Source organism: Belonocnema kinseyi, chromosome 1, assembly GCF_010883055.1.
Source record: "Belonocnema kinseyi isolate 2016_QV_RU_SX_M_011 chromosome 1, B_treatae_v1, whole genome shotgun sequence".
In the NCBI taxonomy this organism is placed as follows: domain Eukaryota; kingdom Metazoa; phylum Arthropoda; class Insecta; order Hymenoptera; family Cynipidae; genus Belonocnema; species Belonocnema kinseyi.
The window spans coordinates 137,305,439-137,313,536 of NC_046657.1; the positions used below are offsets into that span (position 1 = coordinate 137,305,439).

Sequence of the window (8,098 nt, forward strand, 5' to 3'; positions counted from 1 at the left end):
TCCTCATAGCTTTTATGTCCCTAACATGTTTCTGGTGAATTCTCAGATCCGTATCATCTTCCTCCATTAGGAATCTCATGCACGCAAATTTATGAGCCCTGTAAGAGTCGCACCACGAACACCCATAGTGCCCATTAAATTGAATATATCGCGAATTGTAAGGATACTATCCTAAAATTTTAACCCGGCTTCTTTAAACATTACAGTGCAATAGGATCTGTTTCAAAAATGCCTCTAGGGATTCAAACAAGCATATATAACATTCAACTGCAGATTATATAGGGTTTTAAGTGTCGTTCTCTGGCAAGCAATTACCAATGAGTTACAAACATTAGGACACATTTCATTAGTAATGTTACAAGCACAAAATTTTCTTTTTTTGTGCGTTGTATTAAGTAGGATAGATCCAATCATATTTCATAAAAACAAGAACTAATTTTGTTCCTGAATCTACTTTCAATTAAAATTAAAAGTAGCATATTCACAGTGGCGTTAAGAGGTATCTATTATTCTCTGTTTTTCTCGTATTGGCTTTTCCTGTCACCGTTATGTTAAGCGATATTCAATTTTTCTGCTATCGCGAAGATAATGCCGTTTTTTATATTTATTGCGATTCGGTCATTTCTAAAAATGTAATGCATACTAGATTCGAGGTACTGTGAGGAAATCTTGCCTTATTAAAATCCCGAAAAAAACTTCGTAATATAGTTTTACAAATTTAGAGTGTGGCAAATATGAGTATATTGTCGTCTCTACACTTGCTTTAACAAAGTGAAGTTTCACACGGTATAAATTCAAATGAAATAAGAAATTCTCAGTTTAGATAACAAATTTGAAAAATATCGAGAATATGACATTGTAACTATTAATTTAAAGCGTGCACATTTTTTCCTATTGAAACAGAAATTGGATTGTCTTTTCATAGACCCGATATTAAAAGCTCGCTGAATCGATGTAAAATTTATGGAAAAGATCTCTCAATGCGTTTGTTGTTGAATACATTTTACTTTCTACTTTTTTACAAGACAAGTTTTAGTTTTGATTTATCGAGCTTCAATGCTACATGTAAATGTAGAGGAAGAAATTAAATTCGGAATTAATCAAAATTGAAATTCCTCTTACACGTTCAAAACGATATTTACATAACAAATGTTGGAAATTAATTTTTTTGTTTAATATTATGCAAAGGAAAAAAATCAACTGTTGCCGATTCTTTTAAGTTGTAGACATAAAAACTGTTGTTTTAAATTCCTTATGTAGGTTGACTGTTTCAGTCGATGAAAAATCTTTGCGGTCATTACCCGGATTGCAAACATTTTTCACTGTCAATGAAGTAAAAAAGTTAAAATTCTTAAAACTGAAAATTTTTCCATTTGCATTAATTAGAAGTAAACTGTAAATTAAGCCACTGAAAATGGACAAACTTCACATTCAATTCTAATAACCTGCAAAATTTAAAACTTTAAACATTCATAAATTAAGCATGCTCTAAATTAAAAATATTCGTTCCTTTGAACTCACGTTAAATGAAGGTTAAAAGAAACATTTTCCTCCTCGAATTCAGTAAAAAATTAAAAACAGAAAGTTTCTCCCTTTCATCATCATGTTAGAAATCGTAGTGACCGCTGGGGGGAAAAACCGGGAATTAGCCTTGGAACTTCGAAAAACTTCGCTCTTAGAAGTCAATGTGTATTTGAAGTGTGCTAAATTTTACCAATCCCCTCAGTCATCTATATTATGGATATCTTTTACATTAATTAAAATAATCTATTTAACCTTTAAGTCCAAAAATATTGAATCCTTGAAAAATGTATATAGTAAAACAATTAGTATTATTTAATTATTATTTTACTCGCTTAAAAAAATCAAGAATAATATAATAGAGCGGTTTTGCGCAAATAGGTTTTTCTTGCGTGTTTAGAAGTAACTTTTTTCATTTGTTTTGTGTGTAACTTCATAGAAACAAATACAAAACATGTTACTATGAAAAATTCAAGAAATCCGTGATTGCACCCAAACGGTCAATTTTTTATTGGGAAACCCAGGACATAGTAGGGAATTTTTTCCTTAAGTATGGGTCGCGACACTGTATATAACAATAAACTTGCTCCTGAACACACAATAATAATGTTTAAAATAAAAACTTGGCGTCTGAAGATTCGGATAGAATATAAAAACTCTCCCTTTTTCTGAACTTAATAAAATTCTTAAAAATAAAAGAAGTGCCTTTTTCAGATTATCTTAACTTGAGAAGCAAAATTTCCTTACTTTCAACTCGATAAATAGTATATGAAAAACAAAAACGTGTCCCTTTTCAATTTAAAATCACATTTTTCTCTCTTTTAACTCAATGAAAATGTTAAACTTTCTTCTCTTTCTTTTGAAATTAGAATTTTTAAATTTGAGCGATATGCCATAAATTAATCCTTTTTAGTATATTTCAATTAATTTTAGGTTTGTTCAAATTAATAAATGTTCAGTTGTTATTTATACAACAAAATTTAACACTTTACTCACAAATTAAATATAAAAATTTTTCAGACTGAAGCAATATTTAAATAGGATTTAAGATTTAATAAAAGCATTTTACAATCTAATTATATGAAATGGTTTCAAAATTGAAAATAGTTCTAAGAATCTCAATTAGGTGTTTATTTTTGTAACTACTAAAGGCGTTCTAATTAGAAGAGTTTAATTTTCAACGTTATAATCTGAAAATCTTCGTACGTTACCGCCTACAATTTTAGTGCATCAACCCTTCCAGAAATGAGAAACTAATGTTTCTCCTAAAAAGTGAGTTTTCTCAAAAAAGAATACAAAGCATACATTACTATAACTTCTAGCATCAATAATGGAAATCTATATATCTGGTCTGAGTTGTTGAAAGGACGAAGTCTTAATCAAAGTATAGTTTATATTTTTCCATTGGGAACTCAACTGAGTTTACAGCACTCGTTATCCATTCCTGGTTGCTTCGCATTTAATAACGTTTGGATAGGACCGAAACGAAGTTCGCTTGCATGATTCCATAAGGACGTTTAGTGCTTGTTACTTTAGCATCCAGACTACCAGATTACAGAGAGAAGTTGATTGATGAGTTGGAAACCTGGGTTCAATTCTCGATAACTACGTTTTTTTTCATCTAAAGCTATTTTTTCTGTTCGAGCAATAGGCGAACTGTCGTAAACTAAGCGCAAGGAAAACTTTACGAACATTGGGACGCCGGTTTGCACGTATACCATCTTCATGTTCGAAGTGATAAAAAGAAGAAAGAATTTAGAACAGCATTTTCGCGTCATTTTTTTACAAAGTATCATATTGCTGATAAGATTTGTCAAGTGAAACTTTTGGTGTGTTCAAAGTGTGTGAAGCGTGAGTCTTTGGAATGGTTTTTCAGTAGTTATGGATTTTCTTATTTCATTTTCTTCAAAATTCCAAGCCAAGGAAACTTAACCCTTAAATAAGAAAAAAGCTTTGATCTACCAATAAATTTTCATGAATTTTCTACAGGTTATTTATAAGAGTTGAGTGTGTAAACTTGCAATGCTTTATCGACGGTCATAAACATAGACCTAAGCGAGTATTTTGTTGCTAACAGTATAAGGGTTTTGAATACAGAATATAAAACTGATTTCACGTTTGCAATTGACGTTGGCAATGAGCTACCGATGCTGGCGAAAATCACCGAAATTTGAATTTCTCATCAAACTGACGATGCGACATTATGCTGTGATATGTATAAAACAATATCATTCTATGAACAATTTCTCGCTTATGAGGTTGGTAAGTAATAAGATTGTATTATTATTATAACAGAAGATTGTATTGTAGTTTAAAATAAAATTTAAAAAATGGTAACTTAAATTTAAATATTTCGTATTTATATTGGTGTGCTTATTACGCTTTATAGGTATGCATCAGTCAATTTTCCTGATGTATCAATATAATATTGACCAAAACAAATAATTTTATTCATTTTCGTCCATAACATTTGGTTCTGAAATTCAAATTATTAATTTATTTACTAATAAATCTTTTTATTCCAAATAATTATTGTTAATATTTACTGAATGTTACAATGTTTAACATCATGTATAATAAACAGTAGCATATTAGATAGTTTACTGTAATATCTGGAATAATTGAATATAATATCTCGGATACTTAACAGTAATATCAAAGATCTTAACACTTTCAAATTCTTGGCTTCCTCCTTTAATGTTCTAGATATTTAGAATAAGTATATTAGATATTTAAGATTTAATATCTGCAGCTATTAAATTCAGGTATCTAGATATTTATATATTAGATTATATATTTAGATTTAGAATATATATTTAGATGTTTAGATATTTAGAATAAGTATCTTGGATATTGAAGATTTAATATCTGCAGATATTAAATTCAGGTATCTAGATATTTAGATGTTAGATTATATATTTAGATATTTAGAATAAGTATCTTGGATATTTAAGATTTAATATCTGCAGATATTAAATGCAGGTATCTAGATCTCATAGATCCCATAGTTAAATCACAGATATGCTCAGATTTAGTATCCACATACTAACCGCGAGCATCCAGTTTTCTCCGGGTAGAGAGATTGATGCCCGCTTGGAAAATTAGATTCATCATCTCATCTTTGTTTTGTATACTCTCGTGTATTTTATATGAAGAGCATAAAGATCTATGCTTCGGGTGAAAGCGAAATTTCGAGTGCTTTAAATATCGTCAAAAAGTACACAGAAGAGATTGGTGCGGACTTCGGATACGACAAATGTGCTAAAACTGGTCTGAAGAAAGGAAAGATTTTTATTGTCCCCAAGGGCCCTGAACTTGCGGATATAAGTATTATTAGACATCTTCACACTCAAAAAACCTTTATATACCTGGGCGTGCCTCAAAGCCACATTCAGGACGAAACATCAGTCAACAGTGGTTAAATGGACGAATACGTGTTAATTCGTCTGTTTCGCGATTATGCGTATCACTCCGTCAAGGCGATCGCGGACTTAAGAGCCTACAGTGTCTTGATAAGCAGATTGTTCTAAATGCTGCTCTCATCGTCGTAAATGACAGAGATCGTATCCTAAAAATGGCCAGGAACCACGAGATGTCTGGCAAAGGAGCGTTCCTTTAAAAAGCTGCGGTGCAGTCACGAGTGGTAAGCAAATTCATTTCTCTGGTAGAAATTCGAATTATTAATAGGTTGAAAATTCCTTGAATAATTCAAATCTATTGGTGGAAAATTCATGTATTTTCTTAAAAATTAGTCTTTATTGTAGAAAATGAATTTCCTTGATTCAAATAGTTATTTTTTATGCAAGAATCCTAAGTGTCACTTTTTCGCCTGAGTGTGAAAGTTCTATTACGAGTCGAAATAAGGGCGTAGCCGAGACAAGACGAGTACAGTCTGCTCTTTGAACAGTGCCGCGCATGAGTTGGTAGGTAAATATTTTTCGTGGAACTCAGCTACCTCCACCTTAGCACGTAAAAGCGCACGTGTTGAAAAAATCGAGCTTGGATATTTCTTTCTAGATTTAAGTCGATAGAAACGTGGCATTTTTTTACCAGCATTGATTCAGTAATCATGTCATGAATTATATTATATGCACTATAATGCATGAATCCGGTAAATACTCTATTTTCGTACATGTATTTGAGTGGCATTATTAAAAGACACTAGATTGAAATTCCAGCGTTCGAAGCGTTATGACGATGGGGGGGGGGGATACGTTCGATAAAAAATGAAGAGAAATGGCACTATTCAATGGGCACCGTTCAGAAAGCGAACTCTACTGCAATTTACACGAGGCAAAGTTACACTTAGGGGCCGAGTGTGAAATTCTATTTTTTATCAGGCCCTTCAATCATCAGTACAAATAGGTTGCATAGAGTCCTAACTTTAAAACCCGAGAGGGACTGCATACAGAGTTCACACAGGAGCACGCGAAAGGAAAAAAGGGACACCATGCATTTGTGTTTCTGTTCGAACCTTTTAAAGGGAAATGGGTCCAAACCCTTGGTTGCTTTCTGAGCAAAGGAAGCGCAATAGGAACAGTTTTACACAATTTAATAATTGAATGTATAGGCTTGGCGGAAAAATCGGGACTGCGAATTGATGCGGTGGTAACGGACGGAGCCTCCTGGAATCGAAATATGTTAAGACACTGGTACGCTTTGCTTAAGATAGAAGATGAAAATGCTTTTAATCTGAAAATCAATTTTAAGTTCTGAAAAGAGCACTTAAATCCACTCTACTTCAACAAAATGAATGTGGCATTAGCTTTTCAGGTAAGTGTACTTTACTCATTATTACTTGCTGTGTGTACCTATTTCTTGAGCTTACAACTGTTTTTATTAGAATTCTAGTTCTTTGGTCTAGCAGATGTAATAGAACTAATGCGAGATGTGCACACTGATCTTGCCACCAGCGGTCCATCGATCAACTTTTCAAGGAGAGTTGAATCACTGATTGAATTCATATTCTGAAAGATGTTTTAAGTGTGAAATAAATACCATTACAAATGCTTTATGTTCTTTTTCCAGATTATAGAGGAATTCATTGAGTACCTTGATTTATGGGAGGAAGAAGCAAAAATAAAACAGTGCGATTTCCTACCGCAATCAACTTTTTACGGGTTAGAGGTTTCACTACGAGCTGCGTTAGAAATATGCCAATTCCTTGGGAAGTAGTGCGGGTTCTCATACTTGATGACTGCAAGATTGAAACAAGATGCGTTAGAAGTCAATATTACTTGAAAAATCCATTAATATAAATTAATTTATTTTTAGTAATTACATTTACAAATAATTTCTTTCAGCGCTTTTTTGGCATGATGAGGGATTGTTGTGGATCAAACGATCACCCAGACTCAATCCTCTTTATACAAATTTATCGTCTTGTGTCCACCTACTCCTTGGTTAAGCTTCCAAAAGGAAGCAATATTTCTGGTGGTGAGATATTAGATGTCCTTCTTAGCATAAAGGATATCACTGATGCGGATAAAAGGTGGAACGAGTGGTCCAATCAAATTGACGTCATAGTTGATAAAGGAATCAACTGTGATCGCCTCCAAGATGCTACAAGTTTACTCGAAGACCACGACTATTTTTCGTGCCCCAATTCAGATTACGTTCTGACGTATAATTCTGGATTTGTTGCCAGGAAGGCATGCAAATTTATTACCTTCGTCGGAAAAGATGTCTGTGAACAGTGCAAATGTTCACTTATTCTTGATGCTAATGAAGCGATTCCAGAGAGCCATAAACTGATACAATTGAAATCCTATGGATACTTGATACATCTTTCTAAAAACTTGTTTCAGTTGATTTGATGTGACAAATGCTGTTGAGAATTTGCCATCAACTCAGCTGGTCGGTTGTAAACTACATTTTAGATCACTCACTCACCGGTTAATCTCTTTCTACTTAACAATGAGAATCTTCTTTTAATGCAAACAAGCAAATAAAAATGACTCAGTAGAAAGAGAGAAGACCCGTGAGAAGAGGAAACTGGCAAAACTGGCGTACGCTCCCGATGCACCAATACAGATTGCACTGAGTAATAATGAGGTTTCGACTTGCAAGTCGATAGAGCCGAAAATTGCAGTAAAATTCACCCGAAAACGCAAGGTTTTGTCTGATACGACAAATACGTCGCAAAAAATGCAACAAGCGAAACGTAGGACTTCCATACCGAAACTTTTAACTTTGAAGGACAAAGAAAATTGCAGTAATATTTAAAATGATGTTTTAAAGGTGTAGTAATAAGATAGTTGAAGTATGCCAAAGAAGCCTCACTGCCAAAAATATATAATATAATATTGATTGATGAAGTTTTAAAAATTTTGATTTCTTCATTTGACAAAAAGAAAAAATCCAGTGACGGGGAATTTTCTAATTTTTGTGCACATCCATCTTAAACATGTCAAAGAAACCTTGTTGCCAAAAATATAGAAAGTAATGTTGTTTCAGATTTTACGTTCTTCTATATGTTTAGGGAATGTATATAGAGACGATGAATTACATGTTTTCTTATTATTATTATAATAAAATTCTTTAACGTTGTTCCACTGATAATAATGTTGATTTTTTA

At 32.7% G+C, this 8,098-nt stretch overlaps 1 pseudogene; it reads left to right on the forward strand.

Moving 5' to 3' along the window:
* The window catches only part of LOC117180182, a 14,634-nt pseudogene extending 7,297 nt beyond the window's left edge, over positions 1–7,337 (forward strand).
* The last annotated feature ends 761 nt before the right edge of the window (positions 7,338–8,098 follow it).